This window comes from Perognathus longimembris, chromosome 2, assembly GCF_023159225.1.
Source record: "Perognathus longimembris pacificus isolate PPM17 chromosome 2, ASM2315922v1, whole genome shotgun sequence".
Lineage (NCBI taxonomy): Eukaryota > Metazoa > Chordata > Mammalia > Rodentia > Heteromyidae > Perognathus > Perognathus longimembris.
Window position 1 is genome coordinate 9,410,094 of NC_063162.1, and position 26,327 is coordinate 9,436,420.

Genomic DNA, 26,327 nt, shown 5'->3' on the forward strand with positions numbered 1-26,327 from the left:
CTCATGTCTGTAATCCTACCTACTTAGGAGGCTGAGATCTGAGGATCATGGTTCAAAGCCAGCCCAGGTCGAAAAGTCCCCACGTGACTCTTATCTCCAATAGTCTCCATAACTACTCAAAAAATCCAGAAGTGGCACTGTGGCTCAAGTGGTAGAGTACTAAGCACTAACCTTAAGCACAAAGGCTCAGGGACAGTGCCTTGGTCCTGAGTTCAAGCCCCAGGACCAGTAAAAAAGGAAAAACAACAACAAAAAACAAACCTGTAAACACAATGTTGTAAAAGCAGGCTTCTAGAACCTTCTCATTATCTATAACTGAAACTTCATGAACACGAATTATCTTTCTTTCCAGTCCCTGGAAATCAATCACCAATTCTCTATGAACCTGAATAACTTCCAATTTCTCATATAAATGGTATCAGGCAGTATATTTGTCTTTTAGGACTGTCTTACTCACCTAGCAGAATGTGCTCAAGGGTCATCCATGTTGTAACTATGGGCAGGATTTCCTTTTCAAAGCTGAATAATACTCTATTATATGTATATACAACTTCATCCAGTTGCAGTTATCCATCAATAGACATTTAGGTTGTTTCCACCTTTTGGCTATTGTAAGTAATACTGCAAAGAATGTAAGGACAAAATATTCCTTCAAGATCCTGATTTCAATTCTTCTGGATAAATTCCCAGAAATGGGGTTGTTGTAACATATGGTAAATCTATTTATAGTTATTGTTAGCTTTTTTTTAGGAAATTCCTATTTTCCACAGCATCTATACCATTTTACACCTACCAACAATGCACAAGGGATTCAGTTTCTCCACATCTTTGCCAGTATTTGATATTTTTGTTGATTTGTGTGTTTTTTATAGTGGCCATCTAACAAAAATGAGGTCACACATTATTGTTATTTTAACATGGGCTTCCCTGATGATTAGTTGAGCATCTTTTTTTCTGATATCTATTGCCCACTGGTATGTCTTCTTTGTATAAATGCCTAAGAGCTAGGCACCAGCGGCTCATGCCTATAATCCAAACTACTCAGGAGGCTGAGATCTAAGGATTGAAATTCAAAGCCAGCCTGGAAAATATAAAGTCCATGAGTCTCTCATCAGTAATTAACCAGCAAAAAGCCACAAGTAGAGCTGTAGCTCAATTGATAAGAACACCAGCCTTGAATAAAAAAGCTAAGAGACGGTGTCCAGGCCCTGAGTTCAAGCCTCTAGACTGACACACTCACACACAGACACAGACACAGACACACACACACACACACACACACACACACACACACATGTCTATCCAAGTTCTTTGCCAATTTTGTGACCAGGTTTTACTTCTGAGTTGTAGGCGTTCCTTGTATACATTGGGGGGTTTTTGGTTTTGGTTTTGGGGGGGGTAGGACTGGGGAATGAACCCAGATCCTCATATTAGGCAAGCACTTCACTGAGCTATGCTCCCAGACCCTATATTTATGATATTAACCCCTTTGCAGACACATGGTTTGTTTGTAAATATACAATTTAGAGCAATATCTTAGAGACTATTAGAATAAAAGCAAGATGCCCTGAGTTTGATCCCCAACAACACACACATCAAGGGATTGGCAATATATCTGTGGGTTAAATTGTTTTAAATCGCACGGGCTTGCGCGCGCACGTGTGTGTGTGTGTGTGTGTGTGTGTGTACATGTGCTTGTGCAAGTGAGCTGGTACTGGGGCTTGAACTTGTGGCCTGAGCACTGTCTCTTAGCTTTTTCTACTCAGAACTGATATTCTAGTAATTGAGCCACATCTTTACTTCCAGCTTTCTGGTGGTTAAATGGATATAAAAATCTCACCAACTTTGCTTCCCAGAGCTGGCTTCAAACTATGATCCTCAGATCTCAACCACCTGAGTAGCTAGGATTATAGGCATAGGCCACCAGATCTGGGTGTCAAATCTTCCTGGATATTAGTTTTATAGAGAAAGTGTGATTATTTATTTGTTTGTTTGTTTATTGTCAGTCATGGGGCTTGATCTCACAGCCTGGGTGCTGTCTCTGAGCTTTTTTTGCATAAGGCTAGGACTCTACCACTTTAGTCACAGCTCCACTTCCAAAAGTTTTATTGATACACAACTATACCTAAATGTTCTGCCTTTGAGCTGCTATGGTTGAGTGACTGCAACAGAGCTATATTGCCCACAGCCTATTATTTATTATCTACCCTTTACGGAGAAAGTGCACTAACCCTGGGATATATGATAGAGGTTTAATACATATGTTGATTTGGGCCCTGTAACAGGTATTTACTTAGAAACAGCTGTTGCTAAAGGCACAGACTGCTGCAAATGTCCAAGTAGTAACTGAAAAGAGGAAAACCTGGCATTCTTGTCTCCATTTTGTAACTGTCTTTTCTATTTGGAGCCATTCTCTCTGCAGCCACCTTGGAATCCAGAAAGGACAGAACTGACTGAGAACATCTAATGATTGAAAGCAACAATGCCTTTCGTATAATCACCAAGCCTTGCCTTACAAACCTCAGATGATGATCAACTAGACTACATCTGTGACTGGGACTGTTTAGTAATTATGCCTACCTGGGTGCAAGGGGCTGACACCTACAATGCTAGCTATTCAGGAGACTAAATTCTGAGGATGGAGGTTCAAAGCCAGCCAGGAAAGACAAATCCAAGAGACTCTTATTTCCAGTTACCAGCATAAAGCTGGAACTAGAAATGTGGTTCAGGTGATAGAGCATCAGCAATGAATACAAAAGTCAAGCCAGAGTAGGAGGCTGAATGTCCCTTTCACCTTTGCCCAAATTCTTCTAGTTAAACCTAAAGCTCATCTCTACACCCTGAAGATGGGTTGACGGTGCTCTTTCTGCCTCATCCCAAGGTATATAGAGGCATATAGAGGCAAGTGGCCAGGCTGCCCTTGTGGGGCAATTGAGCCTCTGCAATTGGGCCTCTGGCCTAGAACTGGTTACATCTCTAACCATATTGTGACTTGAAGGACATCAATAATCCACATTATTCTTTTCTAAACACTATGATTTTGTAGAGTAAAAGCAACTTTAAAATCCATGCTCCTATGACCCAGTGTATCTCTAGGTCCTCCTACAAGTGACCTCATTCTTACATGGTTTGGAACAGACACTTGGCATTTTCACAGAGTATTACTCCGTCATTCCCTGCTCCAGTAACAGATATTCTACATGGCCACCACCTATAAAGGCTTCTCTCTGTCTAGTTCTAACCATGAGGCAAACAAATGACAGTGACACCAAAACCAGTCGCTTGTAGAACTTCCTGCTGCTTCAGAAGAGATGCTCTATTTGCTGAGAAGTTGTAAGCCAGCTGTTATTTAATCCCTTGGCCAAGCCAAGAAGTAAGGGAAGGATGGAAGAACTGAGTGAGATGGGAACAGGAAGAACTTGAAGGCCATTTTTTTTTTAAATCCTTCTACTCAGAAATCCAGGGATAGATCTAGATTCTTAGATACATCAATATGCAAGTTTTCCTCTTTATTTAAACTAATTAGAGTTTATATCACATACTGCCAAAGTCTGAGTACTACAATTGGAATTTTTTAATGTTCTGTTCCTTTTTAAGAGTTTACATATTACTTTTCATGTTTTGACATTATTTAACTAACTTTCATTCCCCACAGATGGAACAAACCTGACCTAGGGCTACCCAATAGGCCCAGCACAGGACTCACCAGGTGCCCCCAATCCTGACAGTGTATCTTTTCTGTTAACAGACACGGCTGAGCACCTTCATGCCAGGAACACCTTTATATACAGGAGACTGCCACTAGCCAGTCAAGGGTCAGGGCCTCCTCAATGCGGATGAGACACAGCCAATGGGCAATGAGCTCTACGACCTATGCCACTCCCCCTGCCCAGACTGACCCCTTCCCTCAGAGCTTGGACACTATGCTAGATCTGGCTCCCCACCTGGCAGTAAAACTTTCCACTCAGTGCCTAATCTTTGGTCTCTTCATCTTTATTTTTCTCTAATGGCATGTCTAAGTTACTAATGAAGGAGACCAGAACTTGCCACCCATTATGGCATAAGGATTATTTTCAACTGAAAGCAATTAGAACTATGCCCTCCCATTTTCTGCCTAAAAGCAAGACATAAATTTCCATTTGTAAAGCTCTCTCCCTCCTCTCCCACATCAGAGAAAGCAAAAAACTAGCCAACTCTTAGCACACCATAGACAATTGTCCCTTCCTAAACATTCCTTATTTACCATACATTTCTCCAGCTACAGGAATCCCAATCTTCGTTTCCTCTGTTTGGTCTAAGATGGCATATAAGCTCCAAATTGTAACCACCTCCTCAAGTTCAGTTTCTTTGTGGACTCCTATGCTTAAGTATGAATAAGATGTTTTGTTTTCTCTTGTCAATCTATATTTTGTCCATTTAATTTGTTGCCCCTCAGGCACAGACCCTAGAAGGTTAGAAGACAATGTTTCTATGGAGCTCCAGTGGCACAATTGGTTAGCATGTGGTACTTATACAGAAAACAATGTTTCTTCTACCACTACACCTGTATCATTTTGTAGGGTAACCTTTAAGGAGGCCAGTTCTAGCATCAAGGCAATCTACTTCTAATCTAATCTAATTGCTTCTTGCAACCAATGCTCATTTACTGAGTCAATGAGTAAAGAAGCCTGTGAGCCAGCCATGATGCTGACCAGCCATGATGACATTTTTACAATTACACATAACTCTTCCATAAAACTTCTTTCCACAGCCTATACTAGCTCATCTTGGCAAAACATCTGCACCCCCTTAGAAGTCTGTGGTTAGAAGGGTAGAGTAGAAATGAAGACAGACCTGAATTAAGAAAAGCTGCTAAATGCCAGGTGCCAATGGCTCATGCCTGTAAGCTTAAGGCTGAGATCTGAGGGTTGTGATTTGAAGGCCACCCAGGCAAGACAGTCTGAGACTTTAATCTCCAACCAACCACCAGAAAACTGGAAATGAGCTGTGGCTCAAGTAAGTAGTGGAACACTAACCTTGAGCACAAAAATGCTTAGATTAGGGACAATGCCCAATCCCAGAGCTCAAGCCCAAGACTGGAAAAGAAAGAGAGCAAGAGAGAGAAAGAGGGAAGGAAGGAAAGAGAGAGAGGGAGGAAGGGAAGGAGAGAGAGACAGAGAGAGAGAGTCAGACTGCTGAACACTGTAGACAAGCCCCATGAATCTGTTAATTGTAGACAGGGCTGGGAACAGAGTTCAGTGAAGACCACCCTGACATGTAGGTTCCCAGATGACACTTCCCTCTTCTACCCAAAAATGACAGTGTGTCCTTATGGACACACAGGGCCTACACAGGCCAAGCCCTACCAGTCATTCTTCATCTCCCCTCTTCATTGGCTCTCACAGGAGCCCTAAGATAAGTGGTGGTACCTCTCCCACTTTCTGGTTTCTGCCACTCAGAAAATAGTGGACTCAGTTTAGGACATAAGGTCTATTCAAGTCCCTCTTCCATTCTTCTCAATCAGTCAGATCACACAGGTAGACCAAGTGGTCCTCAGCAAAGGGCCGAAAGCCTAGGCAAAGTCCTACTGCCACTGGCCTTCGGGCCTAAGCATCTGCATTACTGGGTGTTTAAGATACGCAGTGTGGAGCCAGTTCCCAAGGGGCTGACAGTCCCTTCCAACAGGGGCAGCAGAAACTCTTGAGTCTTCACAGTCTTTCCTGCCCAGCCTGGCTTCAAACTGGGATTCTCAGATCTCAGCCTCTTGAGTAGCTTGAGCCACTTGGTCTACAGGCATTAGCCATCAGAACATGGCTATATACATATTTAAATGTAATTTTGTTGGTGGTGGTGGTTGTGGGGCTTGAACTCAGGTCCTGGACATGGTCCCAGAGCTCTTTTGCTCAAGGCTAGCACTCTACTTTGAGTCACAACACCAGTTCCGGTTTTCTGATGGCTAACTGGAGATAAGAATCTCATAGAGGGGCTGGGGATATGGCCTAGTGGCAAGAGTGCTTGCCTCGTATACATGAGGCCCTGGGCTCGATTCCCCAGCACCACATATACAGAAAATGGCCAGAAGTGGCGCTGTGGCTCAAGTGGCAGAGTGCTAGCCTTGAGAAAAAAGAAGCCAGAGACAGTGCTCAGGCCCTGAGTCCAAGCCCCAGGACTGGCCAAAAAAAAAAAGAATCTCATAGAGTTTCCTGCCTAGACTGGCTATGAAATGTGATCTTCATATTTCAGACTCCTGAGAAGTTAGGATCATAGGCATGAGCCACCAGTGCCCGGCTAAAATGTATTTTTAATGTCTTGGTTTCAATGTCCTTCTTCTTCCAAAATAAAATGTTCTACTGAGTTCTTCCATTCTTTCATGGCATAGTGACTATGTATTGCCCAAACAAGAGCCATTCCAAGAATAGAAGGGGACACTACTAACCCTAATCCAGGTGTAAGATCACCCTTCTTTTAAGGGGTGGGAGGATGGTCACTATTTCTCTGGATGTAGCTGACCATGTCAGAAAGCAAACAGGGCATGTCAATCTCAGGCCTAGAGAAGTCACAATTCTTAGCTACATAGGAAGCATGAGTCTGCTGTGCTCCACTCTGATGAGCATATTTAAGTCACCATGTGAGCACCATAAGAAAGGCAAGAAGCCTGGTGTTCTCCTGTTTAGTGCCCAAGAAGTCAAAGGCTCTGTGATGCTTTCTTTTACAGCAGTGAAAAGAAACCTCTCCAGTCCTGGGAATCCTCCGAGGACCCAAGAGGGAGGAGTAGAGTGTCTAAAAAGGCTGTAGAGATCTTGGGGCCCACCCAAGTACCAGGCATGACACACCCAGTGTTCCAGATGAAATCCAATCTCCACTCTTTATTTTAAATCTCCAGAGGAAATCTCACCACCTCCCAAAATGAGCCAGTCCAAAGTTCAATTAAGATCTGCAGGGCGGGCTCTCCACCCAGGAAACTGGAGTGTCTGCCCTCCTACCTGCAGAACTAAGAAGGGCAGACCCTGGTAGATCAAGCTTCCTGTCTCCTGCGGACCAGGAAACCCTCTCTCTGTTCAGGAAACACTCAAATACACAAGAGAGACACACCCCAAGAAACTGCCTTTCAGACCTAATCCACACATTACCCCAGGGCCTCTAATCCAGATCGTAGAAGGAAGGGCAGGAAATGGAAGAAGCAAAGTTTAGAGCCATTTCCAACCCTCTAGCCCAGCCTCCTTGTGCCCAGCACTCCCAAAGGACAGAAATAGTCTTTCCTGTACACACAGGGCACCTTTCTAGCTAAGCCTAGAGATTTCTCACCTCCTTGCTCTCCACTTCCTTGGTCCTAGGAGGGTAGGGAAAACTGACAGTAGGGTCTCTCCACACTACCCTAGCCTACCTAGTCCCCCATCCATCTCTCTTCTACCCTTCCTACCTCCTTGGAGCCCAAGTTCCCTGTAGCTAATACTGCTTCTACCATTCAGCTTGGTGAATTACTTCCTTGAAGGCAGCCCATCCACTTAGTCCGCTGGAGACTTGGTTAATGGCTGGTGGTCACTCCATCCACAGATGTTTCTTGCTGCCAAGTATCCACACAAGGCCTTAGTCTATTCTCAGACTTAGGGGAATAAAATTAATATCAATTGAAATGACATCTCAAGTCAGTCCTATGCCTGTCAAAAAGGGAATGTGTTCTTTTGCATACAGAGTTTGCAAAGCAAATACACTATGGAAGAAGACTGGCCCGGAAACCAGCGGTTGGTCGGTCAGGTGACAGAATTGAGTAAAAGAAGACATGGTGTGATGCAAGAAGGCACAGCAAGAGGTATGGTGAAATGAAGAGCCTGGCCCTTTGGCCCAGAAATGATAAACCAACATTCAATTATAAAGTTGTTGCTATAGCCCAAGCTGGTCTTGAACTTGCAATCATGCTGCTTCAGCCTCCTAAACAGCTGGGAGTACAGGCTCTAACTACTATTAGACTTGTCTCTTTAATTGTAGACAATATTACTATACAAAAATTCACCCGTTATTGCCAAAACATGAAATCTTCTAACAAAAGACTTAAATCAGAAAGGTCAAGTGAAATTTGTTTGTATCCTCTTAGCATATGCTGCCACCCAGACTACACTTGCAGGCACCAGCAACAGCTGTACACACACACGGTGCCAGAAGCAGCATCCATGGCCATGGCCTAGTGGGTGGGAAAAGCCTGGCATGATGATAGGATATGGCCAACAGCAGGCTCAGGCCTCCATTCCTTACAGCCCAACTCTTTGAGGGGCTATGGTCTCCTGGGAGCTTTCTGGAAGCAATCTTATTTTTCAAGCAGGAAATAGGTTTCACTTCATTCAAACTCACTTTACAGAAATTCCCTTTACTATCAGCCTTGTTGAAAGGTACAATGGACCGTAGCCCTTTTCTAGTTATAACACTACACAAAATATATATACAAAGTACAGCAAAACCAGTAACTAAAATAGTAACAGGCCCACTAAACAAAGGTCTAAGCCTTCCTTCCCAAACTCAAAACAGGGATGGGTCAGAGACACAGTGTAGAAGAAACAGGTGTTGAAGAGTCCTGTTCCAGGTGAGTTCTGGGGACTAACTCCTGTAATCCTACTCAGGAGGCTCAGGTCTGAGGATCCTGGTTCAAAGCCAGCCTCGCCAGGAAAGTCTGTGAGTGTCTTATCACCAGTTAACCATCAGAAAGCTAGCAGTAGAGGTGTGGCCCACAGCACCAGCCTTTAGCAACAAAGCTCAGGCATAGTATCCAGACCCTGAGTTCAAGCCCTAGGACAGCACCAAAAAGGGGGAGGTGGAGTCATGTTCCTGTATTTAGCTTAGACAACTGAGAAGTCACATGACACTGTCTGGAGTCCTTGATTTCCTCACCTGTAAAATGAGGGTAATGGTGCTACACAGCTAAGAACTGTCTAAGGATAAAGAGACAAAGCATGCTATGCCTATAGATGGTGTGTACTATAGACGATGGGTGGGTTGTTAACATCCCCTGTACAACAGAAAGGAAACAGGAAACAGAGAAAATACCAGTGAAGAGCACAGAATACTTAGTACAATATGCACATCTCAAATAGTCAATTAAAACTCAGAGCTTGGGGGCTGGTGATATGGCCTAGTGGCAAGAGTGCTTGCCTCATATACATGAGGCCCTGGGTTCAATTCCCCAGCACCACATATACAGAAAATGGCCAGGAGTGGCGCTGTGGCTCAAGTGGCAGAGTGCTAGCCTTGAGCAAAAAGAAGCCAGGGACAGTGCTCAGGCCCTGAGTCCAAGCCCCAGGACTGGCCAAAAGAACACTCAGAGCCTATACAGGTCACAGGCAGCTCCTATAGATAATCCGAGCTACTTAGGAGGCTAAAACCTGGAAATCTGAGGTTCAAAGTGAGCCTGAGCAAAACAGCACACTAGATTTCATCTCCAATTAACTGGAGGAAAAAAAAAAGCTGGAGGTGCAGCTCAATCTGTAGAGTATCAGCTGTGAATGAGAGTAAGAGGCACTGAGTTCAAACCCCAGTACTAGTACAAAAAAAAATCAGAACATAGCCAGTTGCTATGGCTCACACGTGTATTTTGAATTTGAGATTGTTGGGATCATGGTTCAAGACCAGCCTATGCAGAAAAAAGTTTGTGAGACTCCTTCTCAACAAAAAGGTAAACTTTGTGGTGTGGGCCTGTCATCCTAAATATAAGAAAGCTTAACAGATAGATGGTGCCTAGGCACTCATCTGGGCAGGAAAAATAACAGGTATAGCTCAGAAGTAAGAGTACCTACTAAGGAATTATGAAGCCCTGAATCCATAAAGTACTGCCAAAAATAGAAATCACACTCCTATGGAGATCTGTATTACCCAGGATCTATTTTCCTTGAGTCTTCCCTGAGTAAAAGCAGAATCTCTTCTGAACAGGCCATCATGATACCCAATTCATACCTTCCTCCTGAGGTCACCAGGCCTAGTGCCACTCTCTGCCATTCTGGAAGGATGGTAAGAACTGAGCTACAATAGGGAACGGGGCTGTTTAGACTCTCAGACTAGGCTACTTCCTCTACCTGGCTGAGTTTTACCCTGGTTGCAGGCCCCAAACCAGATGGACCCTTGCTATAAGACCTCATTAGTGGGGCTGGGAATATGGCCTAGTGGCAAGAGCGCTTGCCTTGTATACATGAAGCCCTGGGTTTGATTCCCCAGCACCACATATATAGAAAATGGCCAGAAGTGGCGCTGTGGCTCAAGTGGCAGAGTGCTAGCCTTAAGCAAAAAGAAGCCAGGGACAGTGCTCTGGCCCTGAGTCCAAGGCCCAGGACTGGCAAAAAAAAAAAAAAAAAGACCTCATTAGTGTTTAGCGACCTCCCAAGCCTTTAGGATCATCCTAGAAAGAAGCAGACCTGATATGACAAGAAATGTACTCACTACCTTACTAAGTAATTGTACCCCCTCTGTACACCACCTTGTCAATAAAATTTAATTTAAAAAAAAAAAGAAAGAAACAGACCTGGCATGGAAGAGAATTCAAGTATTCCTAGGTTCACTGTTAAATTTTAACCATTTATAACAAGCTGGGCATAGTAGCACACACCTGTAAGCCCAGCACTCCAGTGGCTGAAACAAGAGGACTCCAAGTTCAAGGTTAGCCTTGACTACATAGCAACCTTGTCTCAAAACAAAAACAAAAACAAAATACCCCACAATTTACTGTGTACCTCTGGTTTATACATGAAATAAAAAGCAATAAACACACAGATCCTGTTCTCACAAAACTTAGAGGCTATAGTTCCCCAAGCCCACCTTTGATCAAGCAGCAATTCCTATATATAACCACAACCAAAAAGAAAAAGGTCAGAAATTATCCAGGCAGATGTCCCTGTACCACCACATTAAAGTGATTCATGCTTTTTGTTCTTGAACCAATTCATGAGCTTCAGGGAGTTGAAACAACCCAAGTATGTCTTGTAATGGGCCCTCAATTTAAAAAAAAAAAATTATCACACACTCCCACTCTACAGCATTTGTAACACATCCAGACAGCCCACAAACAGTAGTACATTTGGTTTCTTTTTTCACCAAGGAACCAATTTACATAGAGAATGGTGTGATTTTTGTTTTTAAACCTCGATCTTTGGCTCTAACATTGTCCAATTTCTTAGGTGTCTGTGAACCCCAGAAAATGGCTTTCCAACAATAGAACGATCAAGGTGCCATCATTCTTCATTTTTCATGTTCCCGCTCCTGATCTAATATAAATTTGCACATGAAGAACATCATGATTGATGAAAGCCAGATTTAGACATTACAGTTATCACCCATCCCAAGCTTCCAAATTAAACTCAAGGCACATTAGCATTTCAAATCCATCTGAAAAAGATAATCCTAAAATATATTTCTGCCTCCTACAGACAGTAGAATTTGGGCAAGATTCCTGAATGCCTCAGTTTCCTCACTTATAAAATGAGATTAGCCAGTTGTACTTGCCTACTAAGTTTATGGCAGTGGGTAAATAAAATCAGATGCGTAAAACATGAACGTCTTGTACTAGTATTTTTTTCCCACCCACATGACATAGTAGAACATAGTGGTTAACAGTTAATGGTCTGGGTTCAAATCCAAGCTCTTCCACTCCTTTCTGTGACCTTGGGGAAAGTTAAGAGTCTCTCTGGGCCTCCATCTTCTTATCTGTAGAGCTGGGTAAAAATAGCATATACCCCAAAGGGAGGCTGTGAGGTCCCTACACATAAACTGTGGATTCAGTTTATAGCTCTTCTTATTATGGTGAGACCAAGGCTCCCATGAGGAAGCCAGGGGAGGGGTCATCCAGCCCTGGAGAAGCTGGCTATGGAATGGATTTATGGACATGTACAGGCTTCCATGGGGAAACAGATTTGGGATTAAACCAATGTGTGTGGACAGAATCCACTTCCAGACTCACACCCAGCTATTGTTCCTAACACCTTGAGTTTCCATTTCCATGGGGGCTAAAATTGTTGTTTATCTATTTCCTAATCTTTTTCTCCTTTGCCACAGCTGGGGTCCCATAAGGGCAGACAGGCTAGAGACTGTACTGTCTGTTTGTGGCAAGCATCAAATGCACCTGGACCATGCAAAGCCTGAGACAAATGCTCACACTTATCTCAAGGAACCTTAGGTTTCCTCTTACCCATGTCCTATCCAGGCTCAAATTTGTCTCAGGGACTTTTCCCTCTTATCCATGTTCTGTCTTTTTGGGCCTACAGTTTCTGGCCTGGTAAGTACTGTTCCTACTCCTAAGCGAATCAGGACATCAGTTTGCACAAGGAGGAAACCAGGGAAGCATACCTGGCTCCCAGGATGGCTGGAGACCAAAATCAATCAAACAATACAATAAGGAATCTCAATCTCTCAGTTAATCTCAGTCACTCTGTTTTGTTTTTTGTTTTTTTGGCCAGTCCTGGGGCTTGGACTCAGGGCCTGAGCACTATCCCTGGCTTCTTTTTGCTCAAAGCTAGCACTCTGCCACTTGAGCCACAGTGCCACTTCTGGCCATTTTCTGTATAAGTGGTGCTGGGGAATTGAACCCAGGGCCTCAAATATATGAGGCAAGCACTCTTGCCACTAGGCCATATCCCCAGCCCCTCAGTCACTCTGTCTCAGTCTCCTCATCCCCACCCCTTTGGCCTTTCATTTTCCCATAGGCTGTGGCAAGGACCTCCAGTGGCTCAGGGCTTCCCTTCCTCCAACCTGGCAGCAGAATGGCAGCCTTCTCTAGCCCAAGAATCACTTCTTCATCCCTGAACCCATCCCTGGAGTCAGACAATATGGGCTCTGAGTGGCCCGAAGTGGTTCACATAGTCACTGAGAGAGCCAATGAGAAGTCACCCCTACCTAACCTTGAGAATTCAGTATAAGAGGGAGCAGCACTCCAAAATAGGTTGCTGATAGCAGATGAAGTGTCTGATGGGCAGCGAAAAACAGCAGACATCATGTCCCCACCCTCTTCTCTGTTTCTTCAGAGCAGTTGCTAGGCCCCCATCTCTGGCCTGCAGGAACCCTGTGTCCTCTGAGGCTCCATGCTGGCCAATCTGCCACTCACAGTGGCCTGAACCAAGCCTGCCTTTCCCCAGAACCAGAAGTATCTCTGGACTGACTGCCTTGCAATCCTAAGTGGGTTCTTCCACCTATCTCCATCTCCAAAAGGTGCAAGTTCTATAGATTCAGCTTCCCCAGCGTGCTCTCTCCTATCCTCCCACCTTGCTTTTTGCAGGACTCTGGGGATCTTGTATACTTCCCAGAATTTCTGCCCTTGGCCCCCAGAGCCTGGTATCTTGAATCACAGCCAGTATCAGAAGCTCTGCTCAGATGAATTCCCCACATCTCAGCATTTGAAGATCTCTCTGTAGACCATCTTCATCTCCAGCCTGCCTTGTTCTCTCTCCTCTAAACTACATACTCCAGACCTCAAGCTTCCCCACCCCAGTTATAGTGACTACTGGGATCTACCCTCCTGTACTGCCAAGATACAGGGTCTCCATCTCAGGCTATCCAGTAACCTCAAACAGGGGAACTCGCTCCACAATGCAGGCTGGAGGGTCAAGTCCAAGCTGTAACACTTACTAGCTGAGACCTTGACCAAGTACTTCAGCCTCTCTGGTCAAATTCTTTTGTGCAAAAGACAAGAATCCTTAATATATCAGGCTATAGGGAAAGACACATTTCTCTCTCACAGTGCCTGGCTCCATGAAAGGCACTTCACACATTAGCTACCTATCTTCAAGACCCAGCCCCAATGCCACTTCTCTGCCCATCAAGACTGCCTTTGTTCTTAAAGTGCACCTTGTAACGGACTGGGTCACATTCCTATCTATCCCTCAAGGAGAGTAGAGGTCTGCCCTGAGGGGGACAAGCAGTGTCTCTAATCTTTGCATTCCAGAAGAGTTCTGCTCCTCCTAGCACTCCAGGAGGTCTTAGATCTTACTGGTGCAGTGGACTCAAATGGTTGCCCCCCCCCAAGCAGCCCTGCTTATTGTGAGTTCACTAGACAGTGCTGACAGGAACCCAGACTCCCCAGAGCTGTCCCTAGTTAGAGACTCTAGAAGCTGTGTCTAGCAGCCTTCCCGCTGGTCAAGCAAAAACAGTGCTCTATCAATGTGCTAAATTCCCACATCTAGATTCCCGTAATCCCCCCCCCTCCCCTCCTCTTCTTCCTCATCCTCCCCTAGCCTCTCAAGTGCTGAGATTACAGGCGCATGCCAGTACACCCAACTTTGTTTCTAACTTACCTTTATTATACACCCCAGCTACTGAACATCTTGCATTTCATTTGTACATTGGCCTTTCCTTAAGGTAAAGTCTTAGAAGTGGAGTTTCACGGTCAAGGGCTACAATTTTACATTTTTTTGGTGTTTGCATTGCTAAACTGTCCTTGAGAAAGATTCATCCATTTTCACCCCTATCAGCAATGAAAGTGTATGGTTTGAGAGGGAAAAAAAAAGTCTATTACTTTTTAAAAAGACAAGGTCTCCCTAATTAATTAGCCCAAGCTGACCTTGAACTCATAATCTTCCTGCCTCAACCTCCCAAGTAAGTGGGATTATAAATTCATCCATACCAGCCCCTAGCCCCTTAATGGAACATTATCAATGTCTGAAGTGTTTGGGAATAAAGGAGACTGCAATATTATGTAATCTGTGATTACTAGTGAGATTGAGCCACATCTGACCACTGCCCCATCAGCCAGAGACCTAGGAAATAAAGGTCCTTGCATACTGGCCTCAGACAAGTTAGCTAACTTGGTGCAAATCACCAATCTCTTCTTTCTGGGACTTCAACTGCAGTAATCTGGGAAGAGCAGCAGCCTGTGGATCACCCTACAATATCCAGACAGATAAGGCAGGTATCTAGACCTAGCAGTGCAGCTACAGAGCAACTGATCAGCAAGGATCTGCCAGGACCCCGCTGGAGTGCTAGCTGAGCCCATTCAAGTCTCTGCTTCTTTCCTTCAGGGTGGAAACAGTGTATCCCAACATCATCCGTCCTACTTGAAAAGCAGGTGATGCCTCTTGGCCTCTGACTCCTTGGAAATGTCTGCATGCCTACCCTGCAATACATCTAGCAGTCATGTCAGGATGCGAAATTCTTAGATTTTCTCAACAATCTTCACTTAATTGTTTTCTTTGGCCAGATGGAGAACCATGTATTTTTAAACTTTTTCCGGAAAGACAATACAGTACAGAACAATCAAACTGTTTACTTTTTATTTTTTATTTAATTTTCCTTTGTATAACCCACCAAAGAAAATACTAGCATCATGTATTTCCCTTTCTTAAGTTGCAGGCAGCAGTTAAATTAGAAGCAGCAGGTTTTTGTTCTGTTTGTTTGTACATGCATGTAGTCCCTCCTGACTCTAACTCTTTTCTCTGGGGGTAATTTTCATTTTAATGTGTACTGCCTGCTCTTCAAATTAACATCAAATTCTGTTAGGACGTGCCCACAGTTGAGTTACTATCAGTAGAAAATGCACCAGCAAATTCTCAAGATTAGGAAGATGAAAAGAAGCTCAGAGAACCTGGGCCAACTTACACACTTACACAGCTTTGGGTCAGAGGGGTCAAGCCATATGCCTAAGGTCACACAGGATGTTGGTGACACCATCTCCCTTTTGGGGTTGGGTTCTGACTTCCATCCTCCCAGGGAGCATCACAAGTGTCTCCCAATACTAGAGGCTCCTTCAGCAAAGATGAATGCATTCATCCCAGATGCAGAAACAGAACTTCCAGGGTGATACTAGGCAGTGTACTTGGCCTTCACAGGCTGACACGTGGGGCACCTTTAGCATCCAGTGAAGCCCTTATCCCAGCCCTGGGGGCGGGGGGGGGGGAGCAAGGAGCCTATCTAGTATATATTTTTCTTTAATGCAGTGAGTTGAATGGAATGAGTGGCAATGAGAGTAGACACCAGCTGTGGGGTGCCGCAGAGGAAGTCCTGTATTCAGGACCAGGCTGGAGCGGAGACTCTGACACAATCACAGAGGAGATGCAGAAGAGTGAGAAGCTGTTAGGTCCTGTGGTTTCTACGCCTGGCACACACACAGGAACTCTCAGTGAGTTCCTCAAACACAGATTCCCAGACTTTTCCCAAGAGCTTCTGATGGAGTGTGTCATGAGCAGGGCCTGTGTTATGGGTTCTACTGTGTTTCCCTCTCCTTAAGATTCCTAAGTTGAATTCCTAACCTCCAGTGCACTAGAGTGTGACCTCGTTTGGAAATAGATTTGTGTGCCAGCCCTGGGGCTTGAACTCAGGACCTGGGTGCTGTCCCTGAATTCTTTTGCTCAAGGACAGCATTCTGCCACTTGAACCACAGCCCCACTTCTGAGGTTTTGGTGGTTAATTGGTGATAAGAGTCTCATGATAAGCCAGCTTAGCTGGCTTCAAACTATGATCTCAGCCTCCTGGGTACCTAGGATTACAAGTATGAACCACAGTGCCTGGCTTGAAAATAGGATTTTTTTTACAGAAGCCATCAAGTTCCAATAAGGCCTTAGGGAAGGTCCTGCTCCAATGTGACTGGTATCCTTATTTTTTAAAAAAGAGAAATCAACTGGGCTTAGTGGCTCACACTTGGAATCCCAGCTATTTGGGAGGTAGAAATCAGAATGATCATGGTTTGAGGCCAGCCTAGGCAAATAGACCACCACCTCAACCAACAAGCATGATAGATAGATAGCTCATGCTTGTCATCCCAGCTACAAGGGAGACAGCAAGTAAAAGGTAAGTAAGTCTAGCCCCATGAAAAAAACATAGGAACCTAACTGGAGAATAACTAAAAGGCAAAAGGGCTGGTGGCATAGCTCAAGCAGCAGAGTGCCTGACTAGCAAGCATGAAGAATGAGTTAAATCCTTGGTACCCACAAACAAGAGGAAAGAATGCCCCAGGCATGGTGGTGTATACCTGTAATCCCAGCACAGCCCTTGGGAGGTAGAGACAGGAAGATCAAGAGGAGTCTCAGGCAAGGGCTGGGAATATAGCATAGTGGTAGAGTGCTTGCCTAGCATGCATGAAGCCCTGGGTTCGAGTCCTCGGTACCACATAAACAGAAAAAGCCAGAAATGGCACTGTGGCTCAAGTGGTAGAGTGCTAGCCTTGTGCAAAAGAAGCTCAAGGACAGGTCCTGAGTTCAAGTCCCAGGGGTGGCAAAATAAAATGATAATAACAAATAAATAAAAGCTCAGGCTAGCCTGGGCTACAAAGTGAGACCCTGTCTCACTTTGATAAACTACAACACTTTGATAAAACTACAACAGGGTGGAGGGTACAGAACCATTATGAGAAACAGAAAAAGATGGATGATATGAAGAGATACAAGATGATTATCTATAAGGAGTGAGGTCTGGAACTGATCGTTCTAGCATTTTCCAGGGGAGGAGGACCCTGCTTCCACCTTGATTTTGGATGTCTGATCTCCAGAAGTGTGAGACAACAAATTTCTAAGCCACTCCATTTATGGAACACTGTATAACCACAGGATACCAGAGCAGCCTGGGAGTCGGCCACTAATGAGCTCAAAGATCCAGGCATGGGGACTGTCCAACATTGGAGGCTGTTTTAGCCCTGGCACTGCCACCCATGTGGGTTTCCTTTGGACCTAGGTCCATCCTCCTGGGCAGGAAGGTGCTGGCTGTGGGTGGGACAATCCTTCCTGCAATGGAACTCACGGCCACGTCCGGTAAGAACAGCCTTCTAGGCAGCTGTACGGCCACGTCTGGTAAGAACAGCCTTCTAGGCAGCTGTGAGTGCCAAATATGAGATCACACACCTACAAATGTTTCTAGGGAGAAAACACCACTCTCCCCTCCAACAGCCTGGGTGCTGTCCCTGAGCTTTTATGCTCAAGGCTAGCACTCTGCCACTTTGAGCCACAGCTCCACTTCCAGCTTTCTTGTAATTAACTGGAGTTTTATAAAAAGTCTTATGGACTTTCCTGCTCTGCTGGCTTCAAACTGCAACCCTCAAATTTCAGCCTCCTGAGTAGCTAGGATTATAGGCATGGGCCACCAGCATCAGCCTTTGGACCGGTTGTTTGTCTGGCCAGTCCTAGAGCTTGAACTCAGGGCTGTGCACTGTCCTTGAGCTTCTTTATTCTCCAGGTGGGAACCATGCAGGCCTCACCAGAGTAAATCACATGCAAACTCTCAACCAAAGCAGTTACCAGTGATAGAACAAAACCCCACCATGGAAAATACTGTATAGGAGTTGAAAAAAAAAAAAAAAAGCAGGGAATAATCCTGAGTAGAGAGAGCCAAAGCCATGCAGCAGCTGGAGGAAGCTGGGGGGATCAGAAGGGCTTCTGGTCCTCAGAACACTTTCTGAGCTAAGGTCTGATCCATTACACACTAGTACCTGTGCTGTAGAACTGCACAACTAAAACCAAGAGCCCTAAAATATGAGAACGGAGCAACTGGTTAACACTAGAAGGGAAGTAAGTCCTTGCTTTTGTTCTCTGAGCCTGATTCTTTTGTCAAGTTGGCATAAAAGTAACAAGAACAACTCCCAGGTCATCCCACAAGGTGATGAACAAATGAGCCAGTCATGTGCAATTCCAGGTTATCCTGGGCTATCCAGTGAGACACCGATCTCAAAGAAAAAGTTGTGCTTCCTTCACAAAATATAAGCTTGTCTGAGCCTGTTATTTCTGGACTGATTTACACATGCAAAAATAGTCTCTGACAAGTAAAGTCTATAATGAACTCAACCTTAACTTTTCTCCACCCCAAGCTTTAAATGGCCTAGGGAAGATGACTGATAATTCAGAAGAGAGGGATGCTAAATCCCAAAGGTCTCAAAAAACATCACATCACATGTGTCACGCTCCTTTCTCATAAGAAAATGTCCTTGGGACATCTCTAGGGTCACGAAGGCTGACCCGAATTCTATTTCAGAAATCATTACCATTCTTCCCAAAGGGGAGGAGGATGTTACTAGGCAGACACTCCCACAGGAGAAAAAAAACTAAGTCCTTAAGTTCAGAAGAAGATACACAAGGAATAGACTTCCTACACTGCTGGTAAAACAGTGGAAAGCCTAAATGTCCTCAAACAAGGGATTGGTTAAATACAAAACTCAACAAAGACAAAGACATAGACCTCTTTAGAACCATGCAACCCCTAAGGGTCTGCTAGAAAATACCTAGCATGCCATTGAAACATACTCAGCTTCCAAAGTCTCTAACACCCATACATTCTGTAGAACACTAAAAGCAGATACAAGAAGGCTCTGCCACACAGTGCTGCCTGAAAATGGCTTAGAACAACATAAATAAGAGGCTCCCACTTACATTAGATGAGATCTCTAGCCAGGCGTGGTGGCTCCAGTATACAACTCAGCTACTCGGAAGGCAGAGATGGGGAGGATTGTAGATGGAGGCCAGTCTGAACAAAAAGTTCTCAACTGCCCATCTCAACCAATAAAAATTGGGCATGATAGGGCACATCTGTCACTTTAGCTTACATGGGAAGCATAAACAGGACAATTGTAGTCCAGGTCAGTTAGGGCAAAAACATGAGACCCTATTTTAAAAATAACTAAAATAAACAGGACTGGAGGGGGAGCAAGCACTCTAAACTTGCCCATTAGACAAGGCCCTGATCTTACATTTCATTCCACAAGAGGCAGGGAGAATAAGATCTGAGTTCACTTGTACATACATAAAAGCTGGGGAAATGGCCACCTAAATGCAGACAGTAATCACCATCTCAATGGTGAGACTGGTAGCAGGTGTGCATGAAAGGGAGATTCTTTTTTTTACTTTTTTCTTGATGTTTTGTCCCTAGTTTGAATTTTCTTAAGACCAAGTGTTATCTGTGCACATTTTTTGCAATCTTAAAAATTAGACAGAATTCCTCCGATTTACTGTGAGTCACAGCTGCATGCTCTATTCATTTTTAAGGTCTTATATATGTTAGTGTTGATGAAATAGCCGATCAGATTTCTGAGGAACGCAGCTGTGTGGGAACAGAAAGAATCAGACATGAAGACAGCTGGGTGCTCCAAGTAAGTAGTTTACCTCTCTAGCCTAGATTCATCATTAGTAGGAATGGAGAAGAAATCACAGGATCAGAATGAAGAAGCAAAATGACATCCACAGGGGCTTGATCCTTTACCAAGGAAGAACTTGACTCTTCATAGGCCTGGTTCCATCCTCTGCACATCAGAGTCATTTCTGAAATGTTTTCAGGCTACCAAAAATCATAGTAAGAATACCAGGCTCTGTGTAAGAAAACAGTCAGCCACCCAATAGTTACAGAGAGGTAACTAAGGAGTGTACCTGAAGACGAACCTTCACCCTGATAACCGACTTAATCATTCAAAGATACTGAGCTTTCTCTTCCTTAATTTTGCATTTTGCAATCTGTTACAGAAAATTAAGCTTCGATTTTGAAAACCCTATCTAATTAGATAGTACTGATGGGAAGACATCTGAGGCAAACATCTAGGCCTGATGCATTCCATCCCAAGTGGTGGTTAGTGGTTTGGGAAATGAGTATGTGGCAGAATAACCAGTGGTTACTAATTATTATATATCACAGGGTTTGGCATTACCCTTAAAGCTCTAGCAGGTTCGCCTTTTCCTCTTCAGAGAGATTGCAAAATTGACTGTTTAGAAAGTTTTCCTCCAAGGTAACATACATTTTCTTTGTTTTGACTGGATCCAGCCTCCCTGCCTATGAGCAGAAAGGCAAATTTTCTTTAGTGATTGCACTCTTCAGATACCAGGTCATTCCTAGGTCTAGAAAGATCATTGCCTGGTTTCTTATTTTCTTTCCACCTGCTACTCAGGCTACTAATGATAAGCAAAGCATGCAGAGCTCTTATCCTTAGCTACCTTCAGTTTGCGAGAAAAGGATGAGTGTTTTCAACACAAAGCATTTCCTCCAACAGGCTGGGCCTCAAAATTGGAGAGAAGCACTTGCCCCGAACATTTGGTCTAATGCAAATATTTATTTCTGCCAAAACGACAACAAACCACTTCCAACTTAGGGGGGAGGGGAAGCTTGCCAAACGTTTTTCACAGTTAAGAAAAACATTTGGAAAACATTTTTTCCTATTGGCCCTCCACCCTTAGTTAATCTTCCTTAGCCATGTTGGAGCATTTCCTAATTTGCCAGCTACAGTGACATCAAGGTCTTGCTTTCTCTGCTCTCCCTCTCTCCTTCCCATAACATAGACATAATATTAGCCATTCATTCTAGAAATACTCATGAACATCCATGATGTTCCAGCCACACCCTTCCATGACACTCATCTTCATCTGTAACTATGGGCTCATTTATTCCCACAACAACTCCAGCCTGGGAAAATGACACTGTTGGAGCATCCTTTGCCATTCAAGTCAACGGCCAAATTCTTTGTCCCGGCTCCATCCCTGACTCTTAAAGTTTGTTTCTCATGGGATGTTGCTGCACATCGTACCCTGCTCATCGCGGGCACATTAATAGATGACATTAAGAGAAGGCAGAACATGTTCTGCATTAGTTACTAAAAGCTGCTCTTCCTGGGCCACTTGCTGACCCTTCTCAGCTTGTTTCCATTCCAGAAGTGCTGCCGAAGACTCAGCCAAGATGGAATTCCATTTTCAAATGAGGTTTCACAAGACTTTTTATCAACTATGCAGGCCAATGACACTAGCTGGGCTCTCTCCATCCTGTAGTTGGGTAATTCTATCCCCCCCCCCCATTTCCTTCCTGGGATGGGTAAGTTCAGAGCTACATCTCCTTTGGAGCAGCAGATCAAAGGCATGGCTTCCTGTTCCCTTATTCTCGGTAAGTGACATCATGCTGCCTCCTGGCCAGGAGCCCATGTCCAACAGCAGACCCTCAAGTACAGCCATGGCTCTTAGAGATTCCATTACCTCCCAAAGTAAAATCACCAAATTGATGCAACACACACGCGCGCACACACACACCCCTACATTAACATGGTTTGTAAATGAAAACACTCGCTGAAAACTGGAAAAGGATTAACCTGAAAGAGATTTTTCTGGGGGAAAAATAAAATGCCACTTCATGGCCCATCTGCAAAAGAAGGCAAGGTGCCCTGAATTTAGACCTAGACCTCCGGTTTTGTGTTAAGAAACTGTAGAGAACTAGATGCACACAACTGAAGTCCCACCATCAGCAGACATGCCTGAAAGCAAGGATAAATGGAGTAAGAAGGGAGCACAGAGCATGCAGGCCCTGCACAGGAAAAGCCAACACAGCTGGAATAGGCCCATCTACTCCCTAGCTCTTGCTCTGCCAAGAAAATGTAGTGCCACGCCCAATGATGGGGGCTTCCTGTCACCATCCTTACAACCGCCCCCCTCCATTTGCTTTAATATCCTGCCCCTTAGGGACAAGTCTCTGTCCACTATCTCTATGAGGAGGGAGGAAATACAAGGCTAATTTTGCTCACTTGATGGGTCTGTGGGTGAGGCACAGGTGGAGGGGGAGAATGCAGGTAACAGGGATCCATAAAAGTGGGTGTGTGGGACTGGGAATGTGGCTTAGTGGTAGAGTGCTTGCCTAGCATGCATGAAGCCCTGGGTTTGATTCCTCAGCACCACATAAACAGAAAAGGCCAGAAGTGGCGCTGAGGCTCAAGTGGTAGAGTGCTAGCCTTGAGCAAAAGGAAGCCAGGGACAGTGCTCAGGACCTAAGTCCTAGGACTGGCAGAAAGAAAGAGAAAGAGAGAGAGACAGAGAGACGGGGGAGGGGGGGAAGGAAGGAAGGAAGGAAGGAAGGAAGGAAGGGAGTTTTAAAAAGTGGGTGTGTCACGCAGCAGGCGTCATAGGTAACATGAATCTTCTGACTCTCTTGAGGAAAAATGGGCAGTCTTTGTTTTAATGGAATAGACTAGAAAACACCTTTCACCAGGCACTGGGATCCCCTAGCATTCAGGACCAGGCTTCCCCCCAACCGCCACACACACACTGGGAGGGAGCCAGACCCAGCGGGTGCCAGGCTGTCAGTCAATCTTTATGCAGCCAGCGCCTGCTGGGCCCGTGTTTGCCCTTGCGCGCAAACTCCCAAGAAAGTATGTCTTCAATACAGCTCTAAAAATATGGCGGGAAAAGCATATTTAGAATGTTCGGTTAAGGGCTGGGGATATGGCCTAGTGGCAAGAGTGCTTGTCTCGTATACATGAGGCCCTGGGTTCAATTCCCCAGCACCACATATACAGAAAATGGCCAGAAGTGGCGCTGTGGCTCAAGTGGCAGAGTGCTAGCCTTGAGCAAAAAGAAGCCAGGGACAGTGCTCAGGCCCTGAGTCCAAGCCCCACGACTGGCCAAAAAAAAGAATGTTCGGTTAAGGCTGGGCACCAGTGGCTCACACCTGTCATCCTAGCTACTCAAGAGGCTGATATCTGAGGATCAGGGTTCAAAGCCAGCCCAGGCAGGAAAGTATATGAGACTCCTATCTCCAGTTAACCACAAAAAAGCCAGAAGTAGAGCAGTGGCTCAAGTGGTAGAGTACTAACCATGAACACAGTATCCAAACCCTGAGTTCAAGCCCCAGTACCGGCACAAAACTTCAACAAGTAAATAAAATGTTTGGTTAGTCTAAAAAATAATAATAATAAAAAGTGGGGGGGGGGGTGCATGCATATAAGGACATGTGCACAGTAGGTCCGTATCCCACCCACCCCTCAGCCACTCAATCACCTGAGTTGACACATCAGTATTATGTTAAGTAGGATCACGGACAGAAAAAGTTCACCTATCAGTCATTCATCTCCTAAAAGGAATTACTTTATCCAACTATTCAACCACTGTCAAATGGGCACGTCTCTGAAGTCAGAGTCTGAGAGGGAAGTTGAATGCCCTGTTTGCCCCTTTTATCTGATAGAGACAAACTTTCTCTGTTACCGCATGGGTGTACACATTTAAAAGCCGCTCCACCCGGAGAAACACGTCTGGCACTAGTTTCCATTACTACAAAGGAGAAGAAAGGCTTGTTGTGGAATGTGAAAACACTGTGAAGGGTAGGGGGCTGATCTACCTGTGATTGCTCCCCCAAAATCCACAGCTCAAAGGACCCTGAACACATGCTACCCTTTCTTTCCTCACAGTTTCCCTAGCCATTAAGTCAGGGGTCATCTTCCTTCTGGAAATGAAGAAAGACTGAGAAGGCTGGGCTCCATCAAGGCACTGGCAAGCCTGTGGCCTCTCCTACTTCCCAACACAGGAATGTTATCTGTTTATCTCAGCTTCTTTTGCTTTCTGCACAGGCCCCGGAAGATATCCTTTGAGATTCATTTCCTTCTTGCCTTTTTAAAAAAGATTGATCCTCCAAAGATTACAAGTTCCTGGAGACCAAGCTGGCCCTATCACAAGTGTTGTTGTAGCTGATGACTGCCTTCTGTCAGAAGGATGTCATCAGCTGACTCTGGCTACTTCAAATAGCCTAATAGTGTTCCTTCTCCAGACCGGGACAAGCAAGCACCTAACTTTCATTGTTTCAAATGCTATCTTTCCTTCACAAGTGTGCTCTAACTCAGTTACTGTTAAAATGTTTCAAATCTTACAAGAAACAGCTGAATCCATGTTGAAGTAATTAGTCTGTCTTTGACATTTTTAAATATATCTTTTCTCATTTTAGTTTGTTCTGTCCAGAAGAAGTGGAAACACTTCAAATTGTTTGGCTTATTTTTACTCTCAGGTCAGAAGCTTTTATGAAGCCTGTGGAAGTTTCTTTTTCTTCTTTCTGTGGATCTGCGATTCTTTCATGACTTATTTTTTTCTTAATATTTGAAGGTACTCTCACATTAAGAGTTTCAAGAGGTATATAGGCTTTATATGTGTCTGGACCATGCACTTAATTTGAATCAGGAAAGTCAATTGCTTAATTTAGACAAATTTCCCAATAAGATATATAAATAAGGGGCATGCTGGCTCCTTACCACCCTCACCAACATCCAGGATTGTCCCTGAACCAAACTGAGTCAGTGCCTGGGCTGATCAATCGCTCTCTCCTGGTCCTTTTCCTTTTCCCTCTCCGACTCTCAGGGTCTTTCTTCCTCCCACCCATTTTTGGGGGGATGGGGTTCAATCATGGGGCTTGAACTCTGGGCCTGGGCACTGTCCCTGAACTCTTCAGCTCAAGGCTAACGCTCTACCACTTGAGCCACAGAGCCACTTCTGGTTTTCTGGTGGTTGATTGGAGATAAGAGTCTCATAGGCTTTCCTACCCAGGCTGGCTTTGAACCTCAATCCTCAGATCTGTCTCCTGAGTAGCTAGGATTACAGGCATGAATCACAGGCACCCGGCGCCTCCCACCCATTTTTGTTTCATATTTCTTTCTTCCTCTCTCCCTTTTTCTGCCCTATTCTTTGTCTCCTGATCTTCTGCCTTTCTTTCACACTCCCCTCATCGTTCATGTCAGCGATTATGAGGTATCGCACTTACTTACTGTGTAGAACTCTGCAGAACTGCTCTGATGGAATGCACTTCGTGCTATGACAGGAATGTTCTAGATTCTACTATCCAGTAAGCAGCCACTAGCTTTTGATCAATGAAATAAATGTGCCTACATGTACAAAAACTAAAGTTTTTTAACTAATTTAAATATAAATAGTGATGTGCAGCCAGCAGTTTCCATGTTAGAGTCCCTTAAGAGAACTAAATAACAAAACAACCTTTCAGGGCTGGGAATATGGCCTAGTGGCAAGAGAGCCTGGGTTCGATTCCCCAGCACCACATATACAGAAAATGGCCAGAAGTGGCGCTGTGGCTCAAGTGGCAGAGTGCTAGCCTTGAGCAAAAAGGAAGCCAGGGACAGTAATCAGGCCCTGAGTCCAAGGCCCAGGACTGGCCAAAAAAAAAAAAAAAAACAACCTTTCAGGTCATTCCCAGGGACAGACCATGTTAGAGGACACCACAACCCAATCCCAACAAAAAGTCAGCAAGGAAGCAGTCCCTGCCTTTCTTCTCCAGAACTGTAGCCCATCAATGGCCCAGATCTTGCTCTGGAAAGACAGCAAAACCTGAAGGATTCAGTCTTCCAGCGGCAAAGACTCTTCCTGTCCTGTCCTTAGTGCTTTCCCTCTGTAGGAAGTGACATTCATAAAAACACCACCACTTCCTAAAAAATGAGCACCTGTCTTCCAGACTTGTCCTGTCTTCCAGACATATCTCTCAAGTAGAAACTCTTAATTATTCTTTTTTTTTTTTTGCTAGTCCTGGGACGTGAACTCAGGGCCTGAGCACTGTCCCTGGCATCTTTCTGCTCAAGGCTAGCACTCTACCACTTGAGACACAGCACCACTTCCAGCTTTTTCTGTGTATGTGGTGCTGAGGAATCGAACCCAGGGCTTCACATATACGAGGCAAGCACT

The 26,327-nt window shown here is 44.7% G+C and overlaps 1 protein-coding gene and 1 long non-coding RNA gene across 3 annotated transcripts in view; both read right to left on the reverse strand.

Moving 5' to 3' along the window:
• Grk5 (G protein-coupled receptor kinase 5) overlaps positions 1 to 26,327 on the reverse strand; it is a 177,982-nt gene that overhangs the window by 144,070 nt on the left and 7,585 nt on the right. The gene's annotated exons all lie outside the window — the stretch shown is intronic.
• On the reverse strand, positions 9,336 to 12,214 carry LOC125345998. The gene is made up of 3 exons (XR_007209834.1): positions 10,481 to 12,214; positions 10,317 to 10,373; positions 9,336 to 10,095 (listed from the first exon to the last, which is right to left on the reverse strand). It is a non-coding gene; the product is annotated as an uncharacterized LOC125345998 (long non-coding RNA).